At 38.7% G+C, this 12,497-nt stretch overlaps 2 protein-coding genes across 3 annotated transcripts in view; both read left to right on the top strand.

Annotated features, from left to right (window-relative positions):
- Positions 1–12,497, top strand: part of LOC140930961 (uncharacterized) — a 99,170-nt gene that overhangs the window by 20,403 nt on the left and 66,270 nt on the right. The gene's annotated exons all lie outside the window — the stretch shown is intronic.
- Positions 1–12,497, top strand: part of LOC140930963 (uncharacterized) — a 29,578-nt gene that overhangs the window by 6,627 nt on the left and 10,454 nt on the right. Inside the window, exon 2 of one of the 2 annotated variants that reach the window (XM_073380711.1) lies at positions 3,428–3,493. The exons of the other annotated variant lie outside the window; for it this stretch is intronic. The gene's annotated coding sequence lies outside the window, so the exon portion shown is untranslated. The remainder of the gene's footprint in view (positions 1–3,427; positions 3,494–12,497) is intronic. 2 annotated transcript variants of the gene reach the window in all.

Raw genomic sequence — 12,497 nt, 5'->3', positions numbered from 1 at the left:
TTTTCAGAGCCCAACTGGACTAATATCTCAGAGACAAACTGCCACCAAATGCTAATTTTTGGCAAGTAGGCCTATTGGATGTTGTTCTTTCAGACTATCCTGAAAAATCCCATAATTTCATGCGAGTCTGTCCCAAACAGGGTCTATAAGCTTCCATAATTTCATGCAACTGTCCTAAACAGGGTATATACTAGAAATACGTGTATCGCAGAACCTTGCGAAGTTTGGGGGGCGGGAACCCATAAGGGGTGGGAGAACAGGAGAGAAATGAAGTAAATGAAGGGGGGGGTCTAATCAGAAGCTGAGATCTACTTAATCTCCTGTGGATTAAATTTGAACCCAGTGCTCTGGCTTTAAAAAGGATCTTCTGAGATTTAAATGGGGTTGCTGTTGTTAGTGAATGCTACATAGGTTTATCCCGTGTTCATCCCATCTGACCCTCCTACATGTGTAATTATGGTCAAAAGGAAATGGGGGTGATAGCAGATAACTGCCGGCTAATATGCAGTTGCATTTGCTTAATAAAAACTCACCCTTAAGTGTAATTTAGTTATCTGTGAAATGTGTCAGTACTAGTGAGTGGATGGCAATGGTAGGAGATAATGCTGCAGTGAAAACAACAACTAAATGCTGGTAATTGGAGAAAAAATTTATTGTTGGGTGAAATACAGCTGTAAAAGTGTTTGCACTTGTTTTGGTACATAATCACAATTCACAACTATTGTTTGTGACAGTAAAGTGTAAACATAATCACTGAAATAGAAAATTACAAGTCGCAATGTTATTAAAAATGCAGTTCATGAGAATCATAAAGTGATCATGACTTATGATCATTGAATGTGCAGGGCATTCATCGTAAAGCACTGAATTCATGTAAAAAGTATCAATTTTTTAATCACGTAGGCAAGTGTTCATGGTAATTTCGTGTACATGCATAAAAAAACAAATATCTATGCAAGAGTGAATTGGTTTGAAATGTCCACAAACAAGTCATGTTGAAGGTGATCAGTTTCTCCACTGGTCTCCATTCTAAACATGCATGAGCTTGTTGAGACAGTGCCATAGATTTTCAGGACTTTTAATTTCCCAGACTGAGACGAGTCGAATGAACACTTTCCCTGTATTACATGCATTTATCGTGAATTTAAAGCGAAGTGCCGGATGGATTGATCTATATCTGCTTATATGTCGTTTAATTTCTTGAAACAATCTTCTTCTGCCAATGGAACAAATGTTTTATTTCTGTGAATATGTCACCTCTCTCTTACTTCTTTGAAAGAGTGAAATTTTATGAGTGACATCTTAAATTTTCCCTACCAGCGAAAGGAATTAACGTTCCTAGCATGGCAGCCATGTCACACATAAAATATTCTGAGAATATCTGCAATACAGATGGTATTTTCGAATAATAAGAACGAAAATATAGGAGGCCAGCAATGAGAATTTTTTGTTATATTTGTCTTAACAGACACAGCTGTGTTTATGTATAAGGCTGCTATACATATAATTTTGTTCAGTAAGCGGATTTTGTTTACAAATGTAACGCTTCCCTACATGTCACACATTATCGGTGTTGTTCTAAACTGTTCATTGTAAAGTAAAGCTTACTGTAAAACGGTGAAAAGGTTGATCGGCTGTCCTCAGTCCGTTGGAAAGATACTCCTCATGTCGATTTTACAGATGGTGTAATTCTTGCTGCCTATCGTTGCATCGAAGAAGATAAATTTGACTGTAAACTTGCCTCTCGATCCTCGTCGGTTTTGTTGCGAATTCTATTGACCGCATTTCGCTGAAAAGTCGGCAGCCGGTGTTCCCTCTCTTCGTCGGCCTCGTTTGCAGTGTAATTGTAGTATTTTGTTGTTGCCTCTTTACATCCTCTGGCTCTAGTTGACAGCGTTTGTCTTCACTGTGCCGTTGTTCGGGCTGAATATAAAGTCGACGTTCTCTAAGTTCTCGGTCTTGCGGAGTTTTGTTAGTAAATCTCCAGCGAGAATTTCCAGCCACTTGTTGAATCCTCCGTTGTTGAGTTTGCTGTTCTCTTTTATTTGCCTGAGATATTGGGTGATGATTCACCGACCGAAAACATTGTTATAATTCGCACAGATGTAAAAAAACTCGTCAGCTCCTCATGAATAAAAGCCGGAGCTTTGTCGTCGATGGCAATCGGTTGCCTGGAAACCCATAATGCACTTTGACGTCACTACTCTGGATGACGTCAAGGCGGACACCAACCAAACTCGCGCTGGCCTTGCGATGCTCGTGTGATAAACGTGCGCTTCGCGCGCGAAGGGATTATAAGCCTCGCTTCGCGTGGAATAATTTCGCGGGAGTCTGTCCTAAACAGAGTATATAATTTCACGCGAGTCACAAACAGAGTTTATAATTTTGTGCGAGTCTGTCCTAGTTATAAATGGGATGAAGTTTGTTTGTACCCCAAGTATAGAAAGGCAATGACTATAACGTGAAGTTGCTCTGCAATTGCCGATAAATGGCTTAAAAACATGACGGCCTACATTTTTTCCTTTGTCCTAATTAAACAGGGTAACAAAATTGAGGGCGTTGTCCTAAACACAAGATATATATTTTAGGATTTTTTTTTGTCAGGGTTTCAAACCCTCAGCGGCTCCGACTCTTACCTAGTTTGTCCGCCCGGGAGTGTTAGTAGGTCTTATGGCGGGCAGCCCTGAGTGAACTCAGCTTAAGGTCCTTAAGCTTCAAGGGAGTCTAGTTTGTTAATTGCTACTTGCATGGACATTTCAAAGGATTTTCTGGCTGCAGAAGAATTGTTTCCGAGCGGATCGTCCCCTAAAACCAGGCTCCGCTGTGGGGAAAAAATGGAGTGCTTGGACCCTTTGCCCTCCCAGGACTATACCGCTTGGCTTGGCTCGCCGATTTTTTTTCCCTCTCGTTTGAGTTTTTCCCCAATTGCAGAGCCCGTCCCAGGCTACGCTGATCGCTGTGTAAGATTTTATTTTTCTAAATGGTCTTGGGGACATGAATATCATTTTCTATCTCTGATATTATTTGAGATTTTATACGTATATTTTATTTCCTCTCTTTGCTGCTTGCTGCCGATTATCTGAACATGACGGTGCCCGGTTAACAAGAAAGCTCTTGCTACTTTGGACACTGTACACAAATGAACTTCATGTCTTTTAGCTTAATGATTATTTATCAGCTACTTTGTTCTCCTACTTACGTACGCTTGTGTAAATGCCATATATAGTGTGAAATAAAGAAAGATTGCAGATTAAAGATTGTACTTCCAAAACCCTCTTCCCCTTTCCCTCCCCACCCCACTCATAACTTTTCTTAAAACTACTGAAAATATACGTCACACAGAGGTCAAGTACATCTGTCATGTCTGTAAAATTCCTGCACGTAAAAGGATATAGTTACATTACTTTCATTTTGACTTCCCCTGCAGCTCAGACTCCCTTTTCATTTACTGTCTCGCTGTACGTTTGTTGTCCTTCAAGCAAAGCTGCCAAAAGTAAGTGCATATAATTGATTTTTCTTTTAAATTATTGAGTGTTGTTTCTATTGTTTATCAAAATTGATACCTTTCTACTTTATCAAAATACACTATAGTATGTACTTATGTTACTCCGGGAATTGTCAGTAAACTATTTTCTGCGTATGCATTAGATTTTTTACTAAATAACCTGTCTCAGGTTGCTGAAACCAGGGCGATGATTTGGTGTAGCTGTGTACCAAAATGGGTTCAAATGTAGATATCTACGTCTTTTAACACAATGACCTGTGATGAATATGCGTATTTTTTTCTTGTCCTTGTCGAAACCGGGGTGGAGACTATTGGTCCTGTTGCTGACCCGACATACTGCAGCTAGAACGGCCATAGAATAAGCACTTGTCCACTGCATTAGACACCACCGTAGCCTTACCAGACTCACAAGCCAGCTGACTTAGACTCATTTCTGTTGTGTTGTATTCAATTAATGACTCAATTCGATGCTACCTTGAGCCGTCCATAAGGATTAATTTGTGTTAAGCATGCAGAGACATTAGTCCCAAATTTACGCACGTCACGGACCGGCTGGTGATCTCCTACTGTACCTTCCCGCAAAAAGTTTACTTGAGAAGCGAAGATTTTTAATAGTAATATAATAATGAAAATGGGTTTTGTCGACTGTGTTCTCGTACAATCATTTTTCTTAAACGGCGCACTGGGTACAAGATTTAACGATATGTATTTTATTCCCCACACATCGTATGTCAAAGGTAGTGTTGTGGTTGAGCAATGGGCGAAAAAAACAATAACTAACGATATCTTGAGAAATAATCTGTTTAGTCTTGACTAGTAATAGTAAGGACCAGGATCCCTGCACGGGGGTTGCAGAATTCCATTCTTTTTAGCACGTGATTGCTCAAACGGGATATTTTCTTTAAACTCAACCAAACCCGCCCTTTGAGTTCTTTGATTACTGAAAGCAGCAATTAATGTGTAGTCTATAAAGTATCGTTCCTGTAGCTGTTTGTTTATTCCGAATATACGTTAGGGTAAACATTGAATACAGTAATTGCTATAGTTAGAAGAGATGACGTCATTTGTGACAAGAGATCTGTAAAGTATCGTAAATGATCCCCAACCACAAATGATCCTAAGACTGCAAATGATCCCCAAAATGGACCGGAAATGATCTTGGACCGCAAATAATTCCCATTGTCGACGGCAAGTGATCCCATGAAAAGTAGAGGAATGGAATGGATTTCAGGCATAGAACAAAGAAATGAATAACCGAACTGTTTCTTTTGGCAGTTTTTTCTCCTTTCTTCAGTCAAGCATTTGATGTTTCGTCGTTGTGAAAATTTAGGATGGAAGAGACGTCGAGAAGGAAACTTGTCTTTCATTTTAACGACTAGAAATAGGGAAATATGACCCATATATTTATCACTCTGTAGAGGTTTAAGCAACCACAGCACGTGAAAATGTTGCACCTAGTGGTAAGGACCTTGTCAGGGCAAACCTTCATTTTTGCCTGCCTTTGCTGCTGGAGACAGAGACAGTTGCAAAGACACAAAATCAGGGAAAAAGAAACTAATGCACGATTAAGTGGAAAATAAAGAATTCTCCTAATGGGGTTGTACCAGAGGGAACTTTTTTCTGGGGTGGTTTTCAGAGACTTTCGCCGTCACAAAAGTTATCAAGTTGATACGAGATATCCGAAACATCGGATTTGAGGAATTTCTCGATCTTCCTAAGAATATTGCATCTAATCAGTGAACAACAGTTAATGTGAAGTTTAGTTCACTTTAGCTTTAATGTTAACCAGCAATTAAGTAGCCTGCAGAGCAGGCGTTTTTTTTTAAGCGCGACTCAGAGGTACCTGGAGAAGGGGCGGGCAAGTGGGAGGGGTGGGTAGAAAAAGGAAAAATACGCCTACCACCAGCAGGGTCTATGAAATTAAATGGTGGTATTAACGTGACGGTAATTAAGGAGCGAAGATGTCAGCAATTCGTTCCTAACATCGCTCGCCTTTCAGTTTGGAGAAAGACTAAGTTTTTTGAAACGGAATAACGTTGAAATGGTAAGACTGAAAACGACCATGATCCTGAAATAACGTGCCTCGCTCACGAGGAGGGAGCGTGAAGGAGCGAAGCATGAATACGAAAACGATCTTCAGTATAATAGTTATATACCGGCCAACTCATGCTTTTTAAACTCAAAATATTGTGAAAATATACCGCAAATCGAATAGAATTTAACATGGTTAATGTTATGTCATGATCAAGTCTCTTCATATTTGCATGATAATTCTGAAACTGACCTAAAACACACCAACAGGTGAATATAATAAAACGTAGGATCGCATAATTGAATAAAAACTCGCATCCTGATTGGTTAACAAAGCGAGGTATTTGGCGTGGAATTGCGAGTTGAAAACGAGGCTAAATGATATTGTTTCGCATCTACGTAACGACTATCGTTAAATTCTAACACAGCAATTAAGGTGGAATTCTCTCGTCAGGTAATGAATTTTCCTATAAAATCAGTGGGGAATAGTACATTACGATTCCCAAATCAGAACTCGGGAAAAATATCTGAATTTTCCTTAACATTGCACTTAAATAGACAACAAATAAACGAATAAACCCTGAAATATTAGTCAAGATATATAAGTATGAAGCGTTCGTTGTTGTAGAAGCCCTTTTTAAAGAATTTGATCTCACGCTTGCGTCTCTCTGAAACTAAACGTAGGATGAGGTTTTATTTTCTAGCTTGGCTTTATGACCACCAGATTGCAGAAAAAAATTGACAAACAGAACTGCACAAGCTGATCATCGAAATTCTATTTCAAGTCAAGTTTCAGTTCAGTAAGAAAGTGTTGTTATGATTTCCACGGTTTGTGGGATATTTTTTAAAGGTGAGGTTTGAATAATTGAGCGTCTTGTCGTGATACCTCACGTCCCTTTGCATGACATTTTTTCTGGTAAAACTAAAATCCTAACAGTTTCACTAACTTTTCATTAATTTCTACCTTGTCAAATTACACCCGCTCCTAATGTATTGTATTTTTACTAGTGTTTCGCGTGAATTCGCTTCATTAGTAGTGGTAAAAATTATTGAAACTGTTAGGATTTTAGTTTTACCAGACAAAATGTCATGGAAAGGGAAGTGAGGTATCGCGACAAGACCCTCGATTATTTAAGCCTCACCCTTGAAATATTCGACCAATCGTGGAAATCATAACAACATTTTCTTAGACTTTTGTCTGATTTGAAATTCTATTACATGCATGTAAAGGTAATGAATGATAAGCCGATCTTAGTGTTTTAATCCATGCTACCCTTATTTCAAGCACATGAAATGTAACGTCAATATTGAAACAAACAGGTTTTGAAGCTTTTAGAATTTCTTCGGTGAACTGACAGCCGAGGGTGGTGTTTGTACTGTCACAATTTGTAATAATCATCGCAATTTGTAATAAACCGTGTCGCACTTTGTATAAATAAAGCTGTCGCAATTTGTCATAACTGTCCATCGCACTTTCAGTAATAAACTAAGCTGTCGCAATTTGTAATGATTCCATCGTACTTTGTAATAATTTTTTGAGAGTGGTTCAACTTACTTCGTCAACATTAATGTAATGCCAAAATATGAATGGTACTTCATAAACAAAGGTGATGACGTCTGCAAGCACGTAACTTACAAAATTACTTATGTATAATTTACAACGTATCTCCTCTCATTCAAGCCAATTCATGGTCCTAAACATTTTTTTTTTTATATTAATGTTGATTAGTTATCCGACTTGCAAAATTCTGTATTCATAAACCTTGCTGTTGTACTATGTGGGCATGCAATGGTTACCTGGGGTGGTAAGGGGCGGGGGGGCATACTCCTTTATATGGCCAATACGGGAAATGTGCCGCTGGACAGAGCACTGTCACAGAAAAGAATCTAGCCACTCTAGACACAAACTTAAGCCATTCTGTTCTTAACGACAGGCTTCCCAACAACACACAAATAACAACTAACAACATTTCTGGTTTATTGTGCCGTAGTAGGCCGCTACGCTTTATTGAAGACCAACTGAGCCTCAAAAACAGAACTGTGAAGAATACATTAAGGAAAATTAAACGGGGTTTTGGATACGTATCTACAAGAGACACTCGGAGGCCAGGAAAAAACCGCTACAAAAATCCCGTGAGAGACTGGAAAAAAATAGAGGAAACCTGGGTAGGGACCAAGCCAAAAAACTCGACGACCTTCCTACGAAGCAGAAAAAAATAACAATAATAAAACGAAAATATATACGTCATATATATAGATAAATTCACTGAATGTAGATCAAACTTCAATAGAATTGAGCGCTATTTTTGAAATCAATCAACTGAACTAAATAAATCCTAAATATACATAAAATTTAACTTACACGCAGAAAAGGAAGCGTATAAACGACCGAGAATGACTCGCATACTAAACAGCCACATTTATACCGGAATACAAATACCTCTCAGCACGTATTAAAACAACAATTGCATTCAGAAATACTCGAGACATAATCATACAAAACATCTCACAATTAATCAACAGCTATGATAATAGCGAGCAGAAATCAATTCTCTTCTAATGCTACGCAACCGAAGAGAATTTACAATTATTAAAAGGCATTTAATTTCCACAAATCGTAACATGCTTCCTTACGTCATTCGAATAAGGACACCAGGAAAGTTCAAGCTTTCCTTTTTAGATCTTATAAGAGGTCGGGTCAACTTAAATAGACGCGGCCTGGAAAAATTTTAAATGTTTACTGCAAATAAACAAAAGCGTCACCAGTGGCAAATCGTCGAACCACAACAGAAACATAAACACAAAATCCAATTAGTCGCTTTCGAATACCTTTGTATGTACCTAATTTTATAAAACTCACTTGGGGTCATACACTGAGCCGGCTGGCCATTTGGTCCATTATTCTCTCTTGCTTTGGTCCCATATGGGAACAAAGGAAGTACTCATTCCATCTTAAAACAATTTTTTTCTATGAAGCCCTCTAATAAAGCAAATACCGTGTGCATACAACTCGTAAGACATTGCAATTCTTCCGAGCGTGTTCAGGATTACTTTTTTTCCACAAAATGGAAAGGATAATAAACCATCCATTACTACTTGAGTTACCCTATCTAAGGATCAAACCAAAGACATAAAGCCAACAAGGTAAAAAATGATACCCTATTTGAGGTTCGAGATCCTCAAAAACCATACCCTATCAGGCGATGCACACCTACCTACCCTATATAAGGGATTATCTCCCCCCCCCCCCCCCCCGAAGACTTCACGTGTCATGTGGCAAGCAAACATGGATCCGGATTTGGACGACAAATGCCAGGTTATTCACGAATTTTCTATTGTTAAATGTTGTTTTTGTTATTTAAATATTTTTGAATTCAAATATATGAAATGATTCACATCTTTTTTTGGTGACATGTCACAGGAAGTTTCACGTCTTTCATAAAAGCGATCCTCGTTGGTCACGTGATTAATCAAGGCAGAAAAATTTATACCGGAAGACATGCATGTTTGACCAAAGAAAATAATTTAGGTTTATAACAAAGTGTGAAGGAATTATTACAAATTGCGACAGCTTAGTTTATTTACAAAGTGCGATGGACAGTTATTACAAATTGCGACAGCTCTTTTATTACAAAGTGCGATACGGCTTATTACACAAATTGCGACAGGTGTTACAAAGTGCAGTGATTCAAATTGCGACAGTACAGTGTTGAAAGTGAGGATAAATCAGTAATATTGAGGAGAAGATCAGTACACATGAGATATATCATTGGCAACATGACAGGGGCACCCAACGAGAATATAGTTCAAAACCACTTAAAAACATAGCATTGTTAAACGTATTTTAGTATTTAAGCGGTAGATATAGGCATATTTTTATCCCCTAAAAATTTTTCATCTGTTCGGATTTCCTAGCTGAAAGTCTAGTGATCCGAAAATTATAGGGATCAGAACTTACCTTTTCGAAAATTTCAGCCAGGAAAAAGACTCCCGAAAATCCAAGGTGACCTGTTTAGGGTAAAAATCCGTTAAAAATAGGCAATTATACCATTTTTTAGATCTTCGAAAATCCTAGGAGAGGCAAGCTAGCAAGAAATTTTACAACAAATGTTCCGAAAATTCTAGAGCTCAAATGATCTTCCGAACAGATATTTTCCGAAAATTGACGTTGGGTGCCCCTGACATGAGATTGCTGCAGGTATGAATTTAGGTGACTCGTTCATTAGGAAGATAGCCCTCAGGTCTTTCTAACGTGTTTGTCGGACAGGCACAAACGGTATTGAAATTCACAGCTAACAGTTTAAGTAAAGTGAATTTTTCGTCAAAACATATTACATTGATTTTTGGTTTAGATACCAGTGAACACTTACCGCAGTTTTTCGATTTAACGCCACCCTCGAATAAACGCCACCCTCAATCAAACGCCGTAGATGGAAGCAAAATTACCAATAAACGCTGCACCTAATCAGAAGAGTTTGACTAATAGTCGCGGGTCGCGGGTCGTGGGTCCAAAGTCGCGGTCGCGGGTCCAATGTCGCGGTCGCGGGTCCAAAGTCGCGGTCGCGGGTCCAATGTCGCGGTCGCGGGTCCAATGTCGCGGCAGGGGAAAATGATTTGGAGTTCGAGGTAACTGAGTGAAAACGAGTGGTATGGAAAAAATATAAAGAGGAAAAAATGTTTTTATGCATGCTTTATGCATGATATTCTACGGCAGCTAATTTACAGGTTACGGATGTTAGAGTCAACAAAATAATGTCTCAAGAAAAGACCTAAAAGAAAAAGCTGGCCGACTTTTGTGTTCACCGCAAGTTCATTTTGTTTTCTTTCTATCGGGCCCAGTTATGTGTAAATTCAGCTTTGAATATACTTATGCCTAACGGTATCTGATAAAAAAAAGTTACCATCAGTTACCATTTTCTTCTTCTTGTGTATGAATTGCTCACAAATGCTTAGGGGTGCCTTCACTGAAAAATGTGCGATACACTTCATAGACTACAAATTATAAACGTTACAACAACTTTAAACCTTTTTTAAAAAAGGCTAACTCGGGCTCGAAAAGCTACGAGTCTGTCGGTAGAAGAAACGAGAACTCTTTCAAATTTAACAAATGTTTTCGGCAAAAATAAAGAAAACGCTTGTTGAAAAACTTCCTGGAGGCAAACTCCCAAAATAAACTCTTTGCACAAGTAACTGGAAAGAGGAGGACAGACGTTCATTTTCAGCTTCATGATGTCGGGCGTTATTATTTCCTTACCTACTTACTCACTTAGTTATGATGCATGTTTTCAAGATTTGACTGAGACGCACATTGAATGGCTTCCTATTGTCAGGTTGTCCTGGTTGCCATTTAGGTGAAGAGAACAAGAAGTTATATTGAACACTCTGGACTGCCGTCTCAGTTGTAAAAATAAAAGCATTAAGCGAAAATCTTGCTTCGAGGAACAGACTCCTTTCTGTGGATTATTACTTGTTTCCATATTGCCTTGAATACCGCTTGAATGAAGTTTCATGCGTCTATTTACATTTTCTTTCAGTTTTTTCTCGTTTCTTCTACGGACAGACTCGTGGCTCGAGCCCGAGTTCGCTTTTTTAAAAAAAATTAAGAGGCTTTAAGTTGTTGTAACGTTTATAATTTGTAGTCTATGAAGTGTATCGCATACTTTTCAGTAAATGAACCCCTAAGCATTTGTGAGCAATTCATAGACAAGAAGAAAACAATGGTAACTTATGGTAACTTTTTAATCAGATACTGTTATGCATATAAGTATATTCAAAGCTGAATTTACACATAACTAGGCCCGATAGAAAGAAAACAAAATAAACTTGCGGTGAACACAAAAGTCGGCCAGCTTTTTCTTTTAGGTCTTTTCTTGAGACATTATTTTGTTGACTCTAACATCTGTAACCTGTTAATTGGCTACCGTAGAGTATCGTGCATAAAACAGATTTTTTTCCCTTTATATTGTTTCATATCGGTCGTTTTCACTCAGTTACCTCGACCCCCAAATCATTTTCCCCTGCCGCGACATTGGACCCGCGACCGCGACATTGGACCCGCGACCGCGACTTTGGACCCGCGACCGCGACATTGGACTCGCGACCGCGACTTAGGACCCGCGACCCGCGACCCGCGACCATTAGTCAAACTCTAATCAGAAGAATGCGGCATTTACTAGAAGATAATAAGAAAAACCTCGAAACAACTTGGTAACTTTACACCATCCTGGCCCGAGTTGCTCGAAGCATGGTTAGTGCTAACCAGCGTTAAATACCATGGAAACCTATACATTTTGATACCTCTTAACCAACGGTTAGCGCTAACCAGGCTTCGAGCAACCGGCCCCAGACATTTACAATTCTGTCTCAACAAAATAAGAGAGACACTGGAACCTTTAAATTACATAATATTTACAAACGATTCACAGTAACTGTTGTCAGTGATTTAAAGAAAAGTGATTTCGAAATAAACCCCGCCCTCGAACAAATCCTGCCCTTAAATACATGCCGCATTGAAAACAATAAACTTTTAATAAACGCCGCAGCGTTTAATAGAAACATAGGCACGTTAAACGTGCATGAGCTATTTTGAATGCTTCAGTGTAACTTTAACACTTCGGTGTAACCTTACCAAGGGTGATGAATCTACCTTTTTCATCCTAAATGTAGATTTGGTTTTTGTGCGAAATTGGGTATTGTGCTACATAAATGAAAACTCGAAACGTTCAGCTGAGTCGATCCTCAACCTATATTTTCACTTTCCTCTGTCTTTCCCTGTTACATCTGGTGCAAGTTAAACAAATTGTTAAAGTAAAATAAATTTCTACTCACCAAACGTTGATTAGAAGGAAAACTCTAAGGTTTCCTCGGAGTTTCTTAAGCCAAAATGTGACTCATCGAATACTGAATAGTTACGAAATACCAGGATTTTTATCATTGAGGTAGATGGTTGCATCATCATAAT

The sequence above is a fragment of the Porites lutea genome, chromosome 3 (genome assembly GCF_958299795.1).
Source record: "Porites lutea chromosome 3, jaPorLute2.1, whole genome shotgun sequence".
NCBI classification, from domain to species: domain Eukaryota; kingdom Metazoa; phylum Cnidaria; class Anthozoa; order Scleractinia; family Poritidae; genus Porites; species Porites lutea.
This window is presented reverse-complemented; position numbering and strand designations above follow the sequence as displayed.